Source organism: Saimiri boliviensis, chromosome 2 (assembly GCF_048565385.1).
Source record: "Saimiri boliviensis isolate mSaiBol1 chromosome 2, mSaiBol1.pri, whole genome shotgun sequence".
Lineage (NCBI taxonomy): Eukaryota > Metazoa > Chordata > Mammalia > Primates > Cebidae > Saimiri > Saimiri boliviensis.
In genome coordinates, this window is record NC_133450.1 from 240642599 (window position 1) to 240663011 (window position 20413).

Sequence of the window (20413 nt, forward strand, 5' to 3'; positions counted from 1 at the left end):
ACTGCACGTCAGCTGACAACAGAGTGAGACTCCGTCTAGAAAAAAGAAATTAAATAATTAATATAAAAATTTCTAAATTAGTACCCTCTATTTCTGTACAAACCAACTACAGTCTGTGGATAGGCACTGATTGGTAGGCTACTCATCAAGGAGCACAGCCTTAGAGGCCTTGAGGGCACCCCACTGGTCTGCTACCATCCCCGCAACACACGCCAAAAGTTTTGCTTCACATTGACTCCTCTCTTCTTTGTAACTTGACCCAATCAATGATCAACTTTTAAATTCTACTGCTTTAAATTCTTTTATCCAACCCTTCTCTGTATTGACTGTAACAATTGTGACCCAGCAGCTAATACCACCCACTTGAACTATTACACAACCACCTTCCAAAGAAGTCTCCCTCTGTGGTCATCAGTGCTATTTTTGAATACTTCCAGTTATTTCTACCCAGCCCCTGCCCACAAACATAGAAGGTTTCCTGAACCCGTGTAATTGGACACTGACATGTGACTGCTCTGTGCTGAGCTGTAAATGGAAGCATGCGTGTCTCTTCCAGGTCTAGCATTTAATCGCTGGTGCACAGCCCTCTAGAGTGCTTTTCTCCCTCTCTTAAGGTAAACAAAATGTGACATGTTGGCTGCTCTAGCAGCCTGGATCTTGGCATGACCATGATGAGCAGTCCCTGGTTCAGCTGTGAAGGGAGAGCATGACCAAGAAACACACCTTCTTTCTTTTTTTTTAGGCCACAAAGATTTTGGAGTTGTTTTTAATTACAGCTCACTTAATCTATTCTGACTGTGGGAATCAAGTTTATAAGGTTGGGAAAAATCCACACTGAGACGGCGGATCACTCAGGACGGCTGGTTTACTTCCTGCAGGAGGGGTGCAATCCGCCGGCAGCCTTGCCACGAGAGCACACCTGAACAAGGCAGACAGGGACATTCAGAACTTTCATAATCTGACACAATCACCCTACTGCCGTGTCCCGTTTCCATGCCAAACCAGGACCTCACATTCTATGCTTGACCCGATTGGCTAAAAACCTGAGAACGTCCTGAACAGAAGGGGAAAGAAGACAAGGAAAAAGAGGAAGCTGGTCAGGAGAAGGTCAGGAGGGTTTCCAAACAAGGAGTGGCGTGCACCAGGGTTGCAGCTTGCCCAGTCCTGTTCAGACATGCCAGAGCGAGTCAAGGTAGCTGATTTAAGACGTAGCTGATTTACAGAATATTTACAAATGGGTATACGTTTATGCTAATAGCAGATAATGATCATAGAGTGAGATTGTAACGCCTTATAATGTAGTCTAAGATATAAAGTTTGAAGAAGAACTTTCCCATCTCTCACACTGACTTATGTAATCTGTCCCAAGTCTCTCCTCTCTATAAAACCATACCACTAAGATTCCTGAAGCACTAATTTGATGTCATGTCCTTGCTTTTTTTTAAAAAAAAAAAAGGTGGGGGGGAAGGAAGGCCCTGAATGAATTCCATGGTTTGAAGAAAAAAAATGCAAACTCCTTAGTATTTAGAACTCTCATGAATCTATTTTTTCAACCTTATCCTATCAGACCAACCTCCCATTACCAGAATTTGCCAGGTTCATTTCCAGCCACCACCCCACATCCACTGCTCCCCGCTCCCCGCCCTTTGAGATAACAATCAATTCTATCCTCTTGTGAAACTTTCCATAACAGCGCTGTAACAGCTGTAACAGCTGTAACAGCTGATGCTTACTGAGTTCTTACTAAGTGCCAGGCTTTATGCTAGGCACTTCCATTTAGTCTTCACAGTAACTCTGACATGGGTATTACTATTATTAAACTCACTTTACAAATAAGGAAACTAAAACACAGGGATGATCCAGCTTGCTTAAGGTTACACTGCTCATAATTGCTAAAGCCAGATACAAACCCAGCAGCCTTCTGAACCACTGCCCTCTACTGCTTCTAGGACATTCTCATCTCTCCTTTCTCTGAACTCCCATTATACTGTACTGAGGTTTCTGGCATGTGATCTTGTGCCTTGCATTGCTAGTCACTTTCATGAGTGCAGGCCTTATTTACTAAGCTACACTGTAAACTCCAGGGGTGCAGGGAGCCACTTTACCATTCTTCCTATCACTCAATAAGAAAACGTTCCCAAAAGAATCACTTCTGTGATAAGCGCAGTTCTGCTGGAAGGGGTGTGCATTAATCATGTTTTTTATTTTCTGTATTTTGTGATGTTTTGACACCTCGATGCCTTGCTAATCCTGGAGAAATTGCTCCTCCCAGGGCTAGCTAATTCCAAGAGATGGCAAAGAACTTGCCTGTGCGCAAGCCTTTCACAGGCAAACCAACCAATCCACAGTCCAGTCACCCGCAGCCACTTCCTTATCTAACTCTCACAGCCCAAGCAATATTGCCACTGCCTACATCACTCATAGCCAGGCACTGCACAACCAGGGACCACCCCGAGAACCCTCCAAAATTATTCAAACTAGCTAATCCTTCACCTGCTTAGGCTGCTTGCCTTGCCTTTCCCATGGAAACCCAATAAAGGCTCCTGCCCAGCTTCCCCCAATGCTTTCTGCCTCCCGACTGAACCCAGTGCTTCCTCATACGGCCCTGTGTGGCATGATGCACCCCCTCCTTTTGGGAACTATAATAAGAAACTCTTCTTTCAAAGGCAGCTTGTTTCTGTGTCTGTCACCTTGTCATACCCGATTAAAACAAATCTGAGGTACCTTTTAAAATAGGGCATCAACCTATCTAGACGTCCTGGGCAATGTAAACTCCCCTGCCACAAGATGGAGAGGGCTCTTGTGGTTCTTTCCTGACTTCCTCAGTCTCCACTAGTGGTAGAAAGGAGAGGTTTCAGGGGGTAGAGGAACAGTCCATCCAATAGAATGGGTCTCGTGAGCTTCATGCCTAGTGTAACACGGATAGACGCCCAACTTGGCTTCCAGTTACATCTTAGTGGTTACTATTTAGCACTGAACTGGAAACTACAATTGTAAACACTCCAAATCTTCAAACTACCCTAATTTTTAACCAAATCTTTAAACTATCCTTTTCTATTTTTCCATAAGGATTAGTAGGAAAATCCTTAACCCCAAAGGGTCTGAAGACAACCACCAGGACAACAAGGAAAGTTGGAAACTAAGCGAAGTGTGGCCACGCTGTAGCCAACCTGGGGAAATACAGAATTCCAGGAGATGGGTGGGTAGAGGCAGCTCTAAGAGGAGAGGAAGCCAACATGAGCCCTACAAGCTGCCTTCGGGAGGAGACCAGGAAGAATCTGACCTGGATTTGAGACACAGTTTCAGTCATGAGTGGCCCAGGAAGTTTCCTGGCATTCTCTCTCTTAGACTGATCAGTATGAATTCATGCTTTATAGATACTTTCTGAATAGATACTTCAATCATACAAAACTGAATGTAGTTTTATAATATTCATGGGGATTTAGTTACAGTTCACTTTGTCCTCATTAATTTAAAATATTTTTCTCTTGTCCTTTTCTGTATCTCCCTTGAGACAAATATACAGCTTTTCTCCTATAGCACACATGATACAAAACTGTTCACAGTGCCCTGACGTTCTAGTGTTCCTATGGAATATTTACAAACTTAGCCTTGCTCCTCTGAAAACCATCAGAGAACTCCCACTACACACACACTTCCTGCCAGAGGCTCAGGAACAAGACAGTGACATATTCAGAGAGTAAAAGGCCAGGAGAATCCCAATCACCAAACACTTCCCCAGGTGTTGTCCTGAGCAGGCAACAGGAATCTCGAATGTCTTACAGAAACCAGGTGAACCAGAGTCTTTCTCCTTTGGGAATCCAGTGAATTCAGAACTCCTCTGTTCAGAAACCTTCGAGAAGGCCCCTGACTTTTAGACACTTGTATTAACAACAAGCAGGAGCTGCATCAAACATCTATTGGGTGCTTGCTATGAGGCAGGATAAGTACGTTAAGTACATTACTGCATTAAATCCTTACTACGCAATGAGGTAGGTACTATTATCTCCATCTTACAGATGAGTAAATTGAGGCCCAGAGAAGCTAAGATATTTTGCTGAGTTCACAAAGGTATGAGATGCCAGGGGTGACATTTAAATTCACCTGGATTGGCTCCAGACCCTGAAATCTCAGCACTACACTCTACTGCCTGAAGCCTAGTCCAAGCCTAGATCAAAAATGGTCATTTAAAGCACAGAGCAGTATATTCCATCTTAAACCCATAAGCTAAACCAGACAGGCAACAGCGAAACAGGCCAGGAACTCCCTATAGCCCCAACTGAATACGGATATCCAGCACAACCAGAGACTTCCCCCTCACTCTTAAACACACCACATCTTGTCACTTATTGGCAAGGCAAGTTATACTATATTGCAGGTCTTGTATTTTAAGGAGTGACAAAACTGTACACAGTATACCAAATGGAAGGTATATTTTAATCCTGATCTAATAAAATTTAGCTATATAAAATTCTATAATATCACATAGTACTTTACACATTTATACACTGTTTGATGTAATAACGTAACATTCCATATATCCTGAACAGGCAAAATAGAATCCAGAAACCATTCTTACCATCAGACACTGGATGAGATATTCTAGAAAGTGTAAGATGGTGGAAAGGTATATAAGAATGAAAAATCGGGCTGGGTGCAGTGGCTCACACCTGTAATTCCAGCACTTTGGGAGGCCAAGGCCGGAGAATTGCTTGAGACCAGGAATTTAAAACCAGCCTGGTCAATATAGCAAGAACCCAACTCTACAAAAGAAAAATTTTTTAATTAACAGGGCATGGCAGCATGTGCTTGTACTCCCAGCTACTCAGGAGACGGAGGCAGAGGATCACTTGAGCCCAGGAGTTTGAGCCTGCACTCCAGCCTGGGCAGCAGAGCAAGGCTCTGTGGGAAAAAAAAAGAAAAAAAGAAAGAAAGAAGAAAGAAGAAAGAAAAGAAAGAAAGAAAGAAAGAAAGGAAGGAAGAAAGGAAGGAAGGAAGGAAGGAAGAAAACATTAGGAAAAAAACTCCATGTTTTAGGCCTACTTATAACAAATTACCAGCCTTGTTGACATCTTCTTTCACTCCAATTTCTCCCACTACCCAAAAGAATAAGATTTCTCCAGACAAGCTCTGAGTGACTGGGAGGGTTGTCACTGCCTCAGTATTCTCTTCAACAACTGAAAAACCTCTGTTCTTTCACCAAATTCTTACATGACACAGTTTCTACAACCTTCATAATCCTAGTCACCTGCAAGTTCAGTCACTGTCCCCACTGCAGAATGGTGGGCCCAGGTTTTGAGTACCACAGTTGAAATAAGGTGTGAGGAAAGCAGACACGAAAGGAAGGACCTTAATTCCATGAAATGCTTTGCACACTATGGGCCCAAGATAAGTACTATTAAACACCTGTATGGATACATCATTCAATTAATGTAGTCTTCAAAAATAAAACAAATTGGTTTAATATTTAAAGATGAAGATTGTATCAGACCACCTAGTGATTTTTGTTATGCTGGGATAAAAATTCACAAAACAACTTAAACTCCATTAGAACTAATATAATTTATTACTGTCCATAAACATTTATATACTGGAAACAGGATCCAGATTAATGGAGTTGGGTTACAGGGTTCAGTAGGGTAAAAATGAAGAGATGGAAAAGAAAATACAGACAAAAATATCAGCTTTTTCAGTAAGAGTTACTCCTCCAGAAACACTGAAAAATACTATTTTAAACAGAAACTATTTTTGAAATTTAGTCCTTAAAGAAGTCATGTAAGATTTCCTTTTTCAATATCAAATGTTCTGCTATGGAGAAAAATAGCTGCTCTAACTCTTAGAAGAATACATTTCATTAGCCCAAAGAAATTACAGCTACAGATTCCTCAAATCCATGATCAGAAGGGACTCTAAATCCAGTCTCCACATCCTATAGGAATCCCCTCTAAGACACCCTACCGAATTACCCAGTGACTATTTGAAAAACCCAAGAGATAGTTAATATTGTTTTAAAAAACATATGCACAGCAAAACCACCAAATGACCATCAACTGAAGAATGGATCAACAAAATGTAGTCCATCCACACAGTGGAATTTTATTCAGCCAAAAAAAAGAAATGAAGTACTGTTGTACTGACACATGCCACAACATGGATGAGCCTTGAGAACACTGTGAGATGTGCAAGATATGAAAGGCCACATACTGTATGATTACATTTACATGATTTACATTAAGGAATGACTAATGTCACTCCTGAAATGTCCACAATAGGCAAATCCACAGGGAGAGAAAGTAGTTGCCAGGGAATGGGGTAAAGGGAGAAAGAGGAGTCACTGCCAGTCAGTACAGAGATTCCTTTAAGAATGATGGAAATATCCTAAAATTATACAGTGGTGATGGTTGTATAATTTTGTAAATACACTAAAAACCAATAAATCATATCCTTTTAAAGAGTGAACTTTATGGTATGTGAATTACATCTCAATAAAGCTGTTACTTTAAAATCACTCTTTCAAAATTTAGCACAGTGTTTCTCAAAGTATAGTCAGAGAACCACAAGCCCAATAAACAACACTGGGAGTGGGAAGTGGGTTGGTGTGAGTGGTGCCCGTTAAAAATGCAGATTCCTGGACATGCAAGGATAGCAGCCAATAATCTACATTTTACACAGGATATCAAGGTAATTTTTATGCATCTAGTGTTTCTGAACCATGAGCTACTTAAACCAACTCTTGCCATCACAAAGCCATGAAAACAAGATTTCACTAGTCAATGCATATATAAATATTAATACAATCAAGGAATAAATATTTAAAATTAAAAAGCAAGCAAGGTAAAAAGTTCTCTTGTATTATAATCTGTCAGAATTTAGATTCCAGGGTGCATTGTAGCCACGAATGGGGGTATTCTCTACCTGTAAGAACAATGCTGCATGTTACTGGTATCTATAAGTGAAACAGTCTTTTCTGTCCTTCAGTGTGAAACAGCTTTCTCTATAGGAGGAATGCCAGCCTTATATAAACATTAAAAGATGTTCTAACACATAACAAAGTTTTCACTCATTCTTTCTCAGTATTTTGACCTTGCCACTACAATTAGGTTGAGTGGTTCTCAAATGTGAGTGCACACTTAGAATTGCCTAAAGATCTTGTAAACACACATACTACCAGGCTCTAAGAATTTGCATTTCTAACGAGTTCTGATATTAATACGGCTGGTCCAGAGACCAAACTTTGAGAACTGGTTTAATCTAACTCTGGTCTCCTCCTAACCAACACTATTTAAAATCCAGTGTAAAGTTCAGTGACGCTAAAAATAGCTGCATGTGGCCAATACTCTAACCATTTACTGCAGGGCTTCCTGTGTAGGACTCTTGCTGCTCAGTATGTTGAGGAAATTCTCATTATTGAAAACTTGTATATGGGTGATAAGCAGGCCCTTTGTCGGCAATCCAAGTAGAAGCACCCTTCTTTATCACTGCCCCAATTCCTGGCCTCTGTCTGACCTTACAACCCCCACTTCCTACACTGTGCTGACTGTCTTTCTGTCCTGTTCTGTAGGAAACTATACTTCCTACAACAGGAAAACTGTAGGAAGGGCAAGAGGTACCTCTGTTCCTGTCTTAGGCAACTACACTTCCTTCAGCCAGAAAGCAAGACAAGCTCCTCCACCCCAGGATTTATTTGGTGATCACGTCACAGGGCTTCAGCTGTGCAGATGAACTCAGCAGGGAGCACTGTATCTAGGGGCGAAATAAGGTCAAGTATAAACTCAAAGGATTGCCAAGGCCAGTAAATAAATCAGTCAACAAAAATAAACAAACAAGAGGCATTCAGATCTCAGTATTTTCATTCTAGTTCTTTGTGGGAATAAATATAGAACACAGATTTCTCAAATCAGAGGTAGATCCAGAATTCACATACTGCAAATGGGCGCCCCATTCTCTCTAAATGGCTTTCAAATCCACCTCATAAAGGTTTAAAATATACTTCCAGCACCAGATTCTACACAGTAAACTGAACATGTATTCAGTTCATCCTTCCCAAGATAAGAGAGTTCAACAAATTCCTGGAAATTGAAAAGCACTTGGGATTAAAGTAAGAAAATGCATTTGGTATAGCTTTAGTATCTTTAGATCTTCAGGCGCTCAATCATCTTTTAAATTTAAATAGGCAACTGATACTTAATTTGGAGGCCATGTTGAAATGAATTACGAAGCTTTAAAGGTAAGGTTCAACAGTTTATTTTGCTTTGAGATTTCATTTCTTATAAAGGCTAAGATATATATGCTGAAGAAAAAAGTGTAAAACTGGAAAACACAGAACTATACCATCACAGAAGGAACCCAAGGACATGTTTAAAGTGTTTGCCATGAGCTGGTTAAATGTTGCAAATACTACATAACATTATAATTTGCCGTGTAGTATAAAAAATACGACTTTCTAAAACCATTGTAAGAAAATGACTAGGCCAGATGCAGTGGCTCACACCTGTAAATATTCGCACTTTGAAGATCAAGGCAGGTGGAATGCTGGAGCCTAGGAGTTCAAGATCAGCCTGGGCAACACTAGGAAATGATATCTCTACAGAAAATACAAAAAAATCAGCTGGGCATGGTGGTACGCACCTGTAGTCCCAGCTTCCCAGGAGGCTGAGGCAGCAGGTTCGCCCGAACCTGGGATATTGAGCCTGCACTGAGTTGTGATCACGCCACTGTTACTCCAGCCTGGGCAACAGAGTGAGACACTGTCTCAGAAAATAAAAAAGAAAATGACTAAACACAGCATATACAGTAACCACGGTATTTCCAGAACCTGAAATACTCTCTTATCAGAAAAGGTGTTATGCTACGTTCCAAACCAAAAAGATTTGTTACAAACAATAGTCAAAGTCCTTGGGCATCCATTTGCTCAAACGTGACCACTGAAGGATCTTGATTTGGTCAAGATTGCAGACAACACAGAGACCACTGCAGACAGCAAACGCACAGACAGTTCTGTGCTATCTGCCACTAGACAGCAACTGCTAATGTAATGCTGCTGCTTTTTAAAGTGTAAGTTCTTTGACAAGACATAGTCTTCTGCCATGCTTTTGAATTTATCGTCTGTATTTAGTATAAATGTCCGTTTTCGTGGTCTGGAAAGAACAACCCATTTCTCGTTTGATAAGCCAGATCCTAAACACCAAAACATACCAGGTTTGTACGAAATCTTGGTCATCACTCTTTATTGAGGTAGTATCTTTTTCTTAGAAATTCTCATATATAAGTATGTGAATAAGGTAATAAAATATCATTATTAAAAACCAATAGAGAATGTACTGCCTATCATAGGAAATTCCTGGATAGAAGCCACTTCTTATAAAACTATCAAATAGATCAGATTCATGAAAAATCTGTATGAGAATCAAATTAAAACTCCAAGGCTTTTAATGCCACATACTTACTTTCTATTTTTCAGTGACAAGACTAATGATATAATAACAAAATCTGTATCAGCTTATAACTGTGAATAAAAAAGTTTTGTTTTTGATGCTTTGTAAAAGACATGGGAGTTAGCACTCGTTCTTTCTTGATGAATAATGCAGGTTAAGCTCATGAAGATAAGGTGAAAAAACTTCACTGAAAGCATGGATTATCAAACAAGGGAGAATTTTTTTGTTTGTTTGTTTTTTGAGACGCGGTCTCGCTCTGTTGCCAGGCAGCAGGCTGGAGTGCAGTGGTACAATCTCGGCTCACTGCAATCTCCATCTACAAGGGAGAATATTAAAAGGCATATTCTAGAAGATGCTTACATCTTTTTAATGAGTCCACTGTAATTAGTTCCCAATTAACATTGTACATATGTATATGTTTTAAACAAATATGGAACAATAAAAAGCAAAAGAGAACAGGCTGGGTGCAGTGGCTCACTTTGGGAGGGCTAGGCAGGTGGATCACTTGACGTCAGGAGTTCGAAACCAGCCTGGCCAATGTGGTAAAACCCCATCTCCACTAAAAATATTTTTAAAAATTAGCCAGGCAAGGTGGCAGGTGCCTATAATCCCAGCTGCTTGGGAGGCTGAGGCAGGAGAATTGCTAGAACCAGGGAGGCAGAGGGTTCAGTGAGCCAAGATCGTGCCATTGCACTCCAGCCGGGATAACTCCGTCTCAAAAAAAAAAAAGAAAAAGAAAAAGTGAACAGACTAGGGAAAAAAGGCAGGGGGGGGAACCTTCTAAGAGTTTTAAGATTTAAGGATATGTTGACATGTCTTCTGCCAACGAGAGACTTTATAACCAGATGCCCAAATGCAAAAGAACTGCTCTAAAAGTACATCACATGGCACAGAAACCAGGGCTTTTGGAGCCCTAGAAAAAAGATCACAAAATCAAATCAAGACAATATTGAAGAACTATTCACAAAAAAAGTACTATAAAAAAACAAGCTGGCCCATTACTTTAGGAGGCCGAGGTGGGTGGATCATGAGGTGAAGAGATCGAGACCATCCTGGCCAACATGTAAAACCCTGTCTCTACTAAATATACAAAAAAATTAGCTGGGCATGGTGGCGCGCGCCTGTAGTCCCAGCTACTCGGGAGGCTGCGGCAGGAGAATTGCTTAAACCCTGGAGGTGAAGGTTGCAGTGAGCTGAGGTCGTGCCACTGCACTCCAGCCTGGCGCCTGGTATGGGACTGAGACTCTGTCTCAAAAAAAAAAAAAAAAAAAAAAAAAAAAAACAGCTGGATAAGTCTCTTGATAAAACACTACAAGAGAGAAGTAAAAGTTTGGATCATGCTAGAAAACAGCCAGCTGAGAAGCACTTAATCGGGGAAGTGAGGAAACACACAACCAGAAAGCTTTAGTCCTGGTGTCCTTTCAGAAACTCTGAAGCTGTCCCAAAACTGCTTTTCCAGCTTGCTCCCTAACCACAGATGAGTAACGTTATCTCCATTTCCCCACTCTCAAAATGACCTCAAAATGATCAGCACCAACAACCTTCGCCTTCACTGCACTTAGCAAATTAATGGGTTTTTTCTTTAACATTACAAGACACGCTTTACCTAGTATATAAATTTCTCAGTAGACATAAAATAGTACATTTCAAATATTAACCAGTGGGAATTACAACCACCGACCCAACTATGTCCTTGTTCTTCATAACCACTATGATGATTACTAGACAATCCTGAGAAAACCTGCATCAAAAACTAAGACTGAAAACTAGTTTCTGAATATGTCTGAGTTATGCCTCTTAGGCATAACTCCTTCCTGCTGTTTTTTAAGATAGTTTTTCTTTCTCATTCTGTCCAAAGATAGAAACAGCCTATATTTTGTCATTTGGTATAAATCTCAATGTAAAATAGAGGTTTATTCTCAAATAGCATGTAAGTTAAATGCATTATGAGTCAAGAAAGAAAAAACATCAATTTTCAAAAGAATTACTCAACATAATTAATGGATGTCAGACTGAACAATGGTCACTAAGCCTAGTAGTGGAAGTAAACACTACTGTTATGAAACAGGCCTAGATGTTGTTTTTCTTCACTCTCAAAGAAATGCATAATGATCTTTGATATTAATCTGTTTACGAAATTTATAATAGAAAGAAGACCAATGGTCCATTCTTGACATTTTTCATGATGTGGAAGAGCTCCACCTCTGACATAACCTCAGTAGTCTAACATCTCAGCACAGGCTCCCCGTCTTCCTACTCTTCCTCTGGCTTAACTTGCCTGTTCTTCTTTCTTCTTTCATTGAGACTCTAGCCCCTTAGCTTTAACATTTTCTCCAATCCATCTGCTTCCTCTCACTCTATGGCAGTAGTTCTCAAATGGGGATGAGTTTGCCCCTCAGAAGATATCTGGCGACATTTGGGACACTTTTGATTATCATACTGGAGAGGGCTGTTACAGGCATCTAATAGGCAGAGGCCAGAGATACTGCCAACATCCTACAATGCACAGGACAGCCCCCACAGCAGAGAATTACACGTTTCAGAAGTGGAGACTCCCTGCTCTATGGTCTTTTCTTTTTTTTTTTTTTTTTGAGACGGAGTTTTCGCTCGTTACCCAGGCTGGAGTGCAATGGCGCAATCTCGGCTCACCACAACCTCCGCCTCCTGGGTTCAGGCAATTCTCCTGCCTCAGCCTCCTGAGTAGCTGGGATTACAGGCACGCGCCACCATGCCCAGCTAATTTTTTGTATTTTTAGTAGAGACGGGGTTTCACCATGTTGACCAGGATGGTCTCGATCTCTCGACCTCGTGATCCACCCGCCTCGGCCTCCCAAAGTGCTGGGATTACAGGCTTGAGCCACCGCACCCGGCTGGTCTTTTCTTTTTAAAAAAAAAAAAAAAATTTTGAGACAGTGTCTCCTCATTGCTGTGTCTCCCTGGCTGGAGTGCAGTGGTGCCATCTCAACTCACTGTAGCCTCGACCTGCCAGGGTCAAGCAATCCTCCAATCTCAGCCTTCTCCAAGTAGCTGAGACTACAGGCATATACCATGACACCTGGCTAATTTTTGTATTTTTTGGAGAGACAGGATTTCACCAGGTTGCACAAGCTGGTCTTGAACTCCTAGGCTCAAGTGATCCTCCTGGCTTGGCCTCCCAAGGTGCTAGGATGAGTGAACCACAGTGCCTGGCCTCTATGCCCTTCTTTAGAATAACATGGTTCATTTCTTCAAATACTCTTAGAACAGTTTAGCCTCATGTCTCTTGCTCTTTCATCCTTCTAACACAACTTTTAAAAAACCAAACCTTTAATAATTGGAATCATCTACCTCTTCTACTTCTAAACTACTAAGCTCAACAAAAGCTGAATGAATAAATAGCACACTCACAAGACTATCTGACTCTACATATTCGTAGATTCCAACGTTGGTGGGACACCAACATTCCTGGACAGGCAACCCCTCATGTTTCTCAGTAGTCTCCCCCTCAAGCCCTGTCCTCTTCCCTCAGTGACTATTCTAAACTTCTACCAATTTACTCAATCCGTATCCCCACAAGTCAACACAGTATCAGCAAATTCAGCTGCTGCACTAAAAAGTTTTTGCTCCATCAGACAAGAACTTCCACATATTTCTTCCCCATCCCACACCTCACTCACGTCTGTGCCTCCCCTTCTCCCCATCCCTCCCAAGAGAGTAGAAGTGTCCCTCGCACCCTGCATAGCCTGAAGGTGGCCTGTGCTCTGGAGATCATCTTTTGGTGGCCTCTGGGACCTTGCTTCATCAGCCTCCAGCCCCTGAATCCTCGACCTCAGCATCTTCCTGTTTCCAAGACCTTTCCACCCCAGAAACATGCATGTTCCAGTCTCTTCTTATGGGAAAAACCCACAAATGAACAAACCCTCCCTTAAATCCACATCTCCCTCTAATTCTTCTTTCTCTCCTCACAGCCAAATTCCTTAAAAGAACTGTCCTCGGCCAGGCATGATGGCTGATGCCAGTAATCCCAGTACTTTGGGAGGCCAAGGTGGACGGATCACCTGAGGTCAGGAGTTTGATACCAGCCTCACCAACATGGAGAAACCCCGTCTCTAGTAAAAATACAAAATTAGCCAAGCCTGGTGACGCATGCCTGTAGTCCCAGCTACACAGGAGGCTGAGGCAGGAGAATTGCTTGAACCCAGGAGGCAGAGGTTGCAGAGAGCTATGATTGCGCCACTGCACTCCAGCCTGGGCAACAAGAGCAAAACTCTGTCTCAAAAAAGAAAGAAAAGAAAATGCCAAATAAATAAAATGTAAGCAAATGAAAAAGCCAAAAAAAAAGCAAAATGAAATTGGTTATTTATATAAAAATGCTATTCCAAAATAATTTATTCAGGAAACAAAAAACACTGAGTGAAAAGTTAACAGCAAAATGAGTGCACTATAAACCATTCTAACAGTCAACAACAATATGAGCAAAAAGCTCCTCCTACCCGTAGAACAGTAGAGTGAGAATGGTACAATATTCAAAGTCAAACACCAGAACCATTTACATGCAATATGAGATCACACAAAGCTTCAGGATCTGCTTTTCAAAGACAAGGCTCTCAGAGAAGAATAAGAACTAGGCTGTGGCAGGGCGCAATGGCTCACGCCTATAATCCTAGTACTTCGGGAGGCCAAGGCGGGCGGATCACCTGAGGTTGGGAGTTCAAGACCAGCCTAACATGGAGAAACTCCATTTCTACTAAAAAAATACAAAATTAGTTGGGTATGGTGGTGCATGCCTGTAATCCCAGCTACTCAGGAGCCTGAGGCAGGAGAATCGCTTGAACCCGGGAGGCGGAGGTTGCGGTGAGCCAAGATAGAACTATTGCACTCCAGCCTGGGCAACAAGAATAAAACTCTGACTCAAAAAAAGAAAAGAAAAAGAAAAAGAACTAGGTTGTGAAAGGGCAGTCTGATTTCCACTTAAATGTTGTCACCCCAATCAAGTAAGAGGCACCGTGGTTTCCATTTTGACAGTCTGGGTTCAGTTGCTCCTCCACTGTTTACTAAGCTCAGATGTAATTTTTAGTTTTAAAGAAAGTAGTAAAGGAGAAGGTAGAAGGAGATTGTGGCAGGCAAAACAATTTAAACTGAAAATCTGGTATTGGCAAAACCTTAGGATAAATGAACTCAAGCCAGGCCGGGCAGGGTAGCTCATGCCTGTAATCCCAGCACTTTGGGAGGCCGAGGCAGGCAGAATGCTTAAGCTCAGGCATTCGCAATCAGTCTGGGCAACAAAGTAAAACCCTGTCTCTACCAAAACTACAAAAAATTAGCCAGGTGTGGTGGTGCGCGCCTGTGGTCCCAGCTACCCAGGGAGCTGAAGTGGGAGGTTCCGGAGCCTGGGAGGTGGAGGTTGCAGTCAGCCGTGATCATGCCACTGCACTCCAACCTGGATGACAGAGTGAGACCCCCATCTCAAAAAAATAAAAATTAAAAATTAAATTAACAACATACTGTTTATTCTCAAGTAGTTAACTATGGACACCAAAAGAGTCAATGTTGGCTCTTAGCTGGCCTTGGTTTAAAATACATACCTAGGCTGGATGCAGTGGTTCAAGCCTGCAAACCCAGCATTTTGGGAGGCCAAGGCAGAAGGACTGCTTGAGCCCAGGAGTTCAAGACCAGCCTGGATAACACAGTGAGATCCTGTCTCTACAAAAAAAAAAAAAAAAAAAAGTTAAAAATTAGGTGGGCATGGGGGTGCATGCCTGTGGCCTCAGCTACTTGGGAGGCTAGGATGGGAGAATCACTTGAGCCCAGGAGGTTGAAGCTGCAGTGAGCCAAGATCACGACACTGCACTCCAGCCTGGGTAACAAAGGAAAACCTCGTCTCAGAAAAATAAAATAAAACACACACCTGAAAATGGGTACATTCCTTGAAAACTTCAGCAGAAGCATTATTTCCCTTTGTTGATATAGTGAATTTTTAGAACTTTTTGAAGAAAGGAGGAGAGGGAAAGAGAACTGTACTGAGAACATATGTTTATGTGTGGTCAATGCCTAATGGTGGGTTTTTTTAAAAGAGATACTTATCCATATAGAACTATGATAACATTAGTGCAACAGCATGTACCTTTGTAGGGCACAATAAATGAATGTGTAAATCAATTGGTATTAAAAAGTAAAGAATGTTTCTATGTATTAGTAGACCATAATTTAAACCACTAAAATGGCCCCCACATTCAAAACAGAAATTAAAAGGTCCATGATTTTGATACATATAATAAAATGAAATATCCAAGCAAAGTGCCTAGTTTATTACAAACACAATGAAAGCGATTTAATTAACATTTTCTCAGAATGGCTTAGGACAAAGGATTCCCATTAGGGTAATTTAATTGTCTAGTAAACTTGTAATTATCATATATCAAATAACACTCGAGGAACACTTTTTGTGTTCTTGTTTTGTTTTGTTTTTTTTGAGACAGAATTTTGCTCTTGTTGCCCAGTCTGGAGTGCAATGGTGTGATCCTGGCTCACTGCAACCGCCGCCTCCCAGGTTCAAGCGATTCTCCTGTCTGAGCCTCCTAAGTAGCTCAGATTATAGGGATGTGCCGCCACACCCAGCTAATTTTGTATTTTTAGTAGAGACGAGGTTTCACCATGTTGGCCAGGCTGGTCTCAAACTCCTGACCTCAAGTGATCCGCCCACCTGGGCCTCCCAAAGCGCTGAGATTACAGGCTTGAGCCACCACGCTCAGCTGTCAGACTTAAAATGTAAAGCAGTTTGGGGGCCGAGCTCTGAGAAGATCACCATGTTACAACACAGGACAATCTATTATGTTCAGGACTACATAAGGGGAGGTCAAAAATCTACTCAGGATTCTGAGTGTTTAAGATGGCAAGAAATTGTATAGTACATTTTTTAAATTTCCATCTCAGAGTCAATATACTTTTCATTTCTAAAGAAGCTCTCAACTATAAAATTACCCATTCCCTGAGGACTCCAAACAGTAGGGTTTCACTGCACAATCTTGTTTGCCATTTATCTCATTCTTAAAGGATGGTGTGTGTGTATGAGCAGGAAGGATCACAAAGTAAGCTTTCCAGGTGTTTTAACTCCAGGAATATGGGAACAATACAGTATTAAAGATATTAAAAAGTGTCAAATCATTTGCGTAGATGAACAAACTCATAAAATTATGTGTAACTATTGTAAAAAGTCTAAATTTGATCATTAGCAGAGTTCTTTAAAAAACAAGGAAAGCGCAGGCTTTAAAGTCTCATTGGCAGACCTAAATTTAAATCTTGGTTTCGCCATTTAGTTAACTGTGAATTTTTAGCAAGTCAATTTCACATAACTGAACCTCAATTTCCCACTCGGTAAGTTGGGAGTAATAATTCTTAACTCAAAAGGTGGTTGTATGAAGTGAAGAGAAAACATACGCAAAGTGTTGAACATAGTCCCTGGTATAAAGCAGATGGGCCAACAATAAGCAACTATTATACTCTAACCTTATTGTAGTTTGTCCCTCAAATATTGGAAGAATCTAATCTTCGCAATTAGCAAGTCACTGGTAGGCTTACCAGAATTATACGAAGCACAATACACACTATTCAAAATGGAACAGACTGAAAGTATTTAAAAAATACGAAACCAACCATGAATGAGATCAAGGATTTCAGAATTCTGCTTCTCATCCCATATACCCAGCATCTATTCTGTCAGGTTTTGTAATAACCCATATTATTTCTTTATCAACCATATGAATCTTATTGGTTTTTTGTTTGGTTGGTTGGTTTTTTGCGATCTAAACATCCCTAGCGGGTTATGTGACTTAGTTTGAGGGCTACCTTTGCAAGAGTAACTGTCATCATTGCTGGAAAACCAACAAGAAATCCAGGTACAAGGGGCATTTTATGCAACGCTATTAACTGTTCCATGCATCTCAACAGTGGACTGGATCCCGAGTGGATCTTTTATTACCGCAGTAGGTAATCACATTACTGTGCCACCCCCTACCCGCCCATGCATGCGTTAGTGAGCAGAACTCCAGACTAGCAGAGCATGAATGTTCTACAGGGACACCAAAACTCAAAACGTGCTGCTCTCAGTAAGGCTCCTCCGGGGAAGCAGAGGTGGATGGGTTTCGCTGCAAGTGGAAATGAATCGAATCGGAAACCGTTTTGCCTATTTAAGACTGGAAACGAGCCCTGTGCGGCTAGAGGCAGAGACCGGCAGGGGACCGAGGGCCCGGGGGGCAGAGACGGAGGAGGAGGCGCCCAGAGGCCGGGAAAGGCCTGTGCGGCCGGGGAGGACTCGGCCAGGGCCCGTGACCCCTCTGCGGCTGAGGTGCTGGGACGTGACCGCTCCGCCCCGTCCCCACAATGTGCGTCGGCCCCAGGAATCTGAGAGAACTGAGGCGGGGACGGGAGTCCTCGCTGGTCCAGCAAAGGCGAGGGTGAGGGAGGGCTCCCCGTCGCCCTCAGGACGGAATGGTGGCGTCCCCGCCGCCATCCCGACGCCGGAGGTGCGGCAGGCAGGGACCCGGCACGGAGCGAGCAGGTTACCTGTCTCGGCCGCCTCCCACGGGTCTCCACTTCCGCAGACTCGGGGTGACTACGGCCGCCCGGCACGCGCCGCGTGACGTCATCCACGCGCGCCCGGCGCGGCGGTCCGCCCGGCCCTTCCGGGCCCGCCTTCCGCTAAGCCCGCCCCCTTGGGACGAGGGAGCGGGACCGGCCGCGGGCGCTCTGCGCAGGCGCGGCCGGGGCGGGCGGGAGCCGCTGGGCCTGCTCGGGCTCGCGGGGTGGCCGGGTGCCCTGCTATTCCTAATCACGAAATCTTTAGGACACTTAAGGAAGAAAAATCATCCGTCTGGGCCACATGCGGAGGCTCCGTCTCCACAAACAAATTTAAAACGTAGGCGGCTGCGGTGGCGGCCACCTGTGGCCCCGGCTGCTCGGGAGGCTGAGGCGGGGCATTGCTTAGGCCCACGAGGGCGAGGCTGCGGTGAGCCGGGAACGTGCACACCAGCCTGGCCACAGGGCGAGACCCTGTTTCCAATAAAACAAAATTTTAAAAGTCACGGAAATACAGATGTGCAATTTTTTTCCTTAGCCTACTCGCACCTCTGCTGCATGTGACTTTTGTTCCTATATTAATTTCACCACGATTTAAGGCCCTCCTGTGTGCCGGGCAAGCACCGTTAACAGGCGCCGGGGAAACAACCGGCAACAAGACGGACACGGTGCCTACCCTAACGGAGATGACTTTCTGCTTGAGACAGGAAGCATTAAATGTAGAAGGAAAATAGTAAGTTGCTGAGAAATTAAAGAAGACGGGTGACCTTTTGATTGGAGATGTCAAGAAAGTGCCCTCTGAAGAGGCTCAGTAAACTGAGAAGAAGCCATAGGAAAGAACAAGCGAGAGAAGGGTCTACACGTGAGCAAGCAGTGGGGAAGGCAGACCAGGGGAAAAGCAGGATGAGATCAAGGCAGGCAGAGTCCCCACCATGCACAGACTTTCGGTCCCTGTGAGGAATACAGAGTTTGCTCCAAGTGTCTGGGAAACTCGTGAAGAGTTTTCAACATGTGAGTAACCGGATCTAGTTTTATAAGATCACCCTGCTGGCTGCTGTGTACACATGGAACTTCTGAGAATCAGTTTAAAAGGATGCAAAGACAAGAGCTGCTTTTGCAATGAGCAGGTAACAAACGATAGAAATGGACAAATTTCAGTAGATGTGACACAACTTGGAGATGAGTTTAGATAAGGGAGATAAGGAAAAGAAAAATGTCAAAAACAATTCCTAAATTTGGGGCCTAAGCAAATAGCTGGATAATACAGCTAAAACAAGGCGTTTTTCTCCTCCTTTCACACCCGGTTCCTTTGCTGCTTTGTGGCCAAGTCGGTCCTCTAGGGTTTCCTCTCACCTCTCTGTCTGTCTCTCTCTCTCTCTCTCTCTCTCTCTCCCCTCCCCCCGCCCCCCTCAGTTTCTGTCCTTGGCTTCCACTTTCCCTTTTCCTGAGCTTTTTATTCCCTTGGCTTTCTTATGCTACATCAGAGGCTGCAAACTCCAAAGCCCACATGAGCCGGGCAGTTAACACAGAGGAGTGAGCCCAGTGGTACAGACTGTGGTGCTCTGGAGCTCGTGGTCCCTGCACAGCTCTGTGGATTTTTGCCAACCAGGAATGCTGACCCAGTATGTCAGATCCTCTCCTTAAAAGACAAATCTATATGCAGATACTTACATAAAATCTCCCAAGTTTAAATGTTGCTAATTCACGTTTTATTAAACGTTTGTTTTGGACCAAACAAAACACATCTGCTGTCCGTATGAGGTCTGCAGGCCTGCACCAACTTTGCCTTCTTGGTGTGTATTTTCCCAGGGTGGTGACTTTGTCTCTTGTCAGGTGACTACCACCTGTAAGTTTGTAAGCCGACAACTCCCAAGTCTATCTTTCCATTCAAACTTTTAAAAAAAAGTCTTATTCAGGCCAGGTGCAATGGCTCATGCCTGTAATCCTAGCACTTTGGGAGGCCAAGGCAGGCATATCACCTGAGGTCAGGAGTTAGAGACCAGCCTGGCCAACATGGTAAAACTCCGTCTCTACTAAAAATACAAAAATTAGCTGGGCATGGTGGCAGGCATCTGTAATCCCAGGTACTCGGGAGGCTGAGGCAGGAGAAGCATTTGCAACCGGGAGGCGGAGGTTGCAGTGAGCCGAGGTTGCACCACAGAATTCCAGGCTGGGCAACAGGGCAAGACTTTGTCTCAAAAAAATAAAATTCTTATTCAAATATCCAGATTCCACTTAAACATCAAGCTAGCATTTTAAAACCTGAACTCATCCTCTATCCCCATCCCCAAACCTGACCTACTCGTGTATTTTCGTCTGAGTTAATTGCATCAATATCCACCCAGTTCCCCAAGCCTGAAATCCAGGATCATCCCAGACTTGTCCCTCGCCATCCCACAGTCCAGTTAGTATTTATGGAATCTGCT

The 20413-nt window shown here is 43.0% G+C and overlaps 1 protein-coding gene across 24 annotated transcripts in view; it reads right to left on the reverse strand.

The window, feature by feature from the left end:
• Positions 1 to 18058, reverse strand: part of AOPEP (aminopeptidase O (putative)) — a 375128-nt gene extending 357070 nt beyond the window's left edge. For 15 of the 24 annotated variants that reach the window (XR_012516704.1, XR_012516705.1, XM_039474659.2 and 12 more), the window contains exon 1: positions 17976 to 18058. The gene's annotated coding sequence lies outside the window, so the exon portion shown is untranslated. Of the gene's footprint in view, positions 1 to 7610; positions 8748 to 14998; positions 15117 to 17975 lie in introns of all 24 variants that reach the window. The other 9 variants (XM_074395612.1, XM_074395606.1, XM_074395613.1 and 6 more) reach the window with 7 other exon arrangements.
• Between the last annotated feature and the right edge of the window lie 2355 nt (positions 18059 to 20413).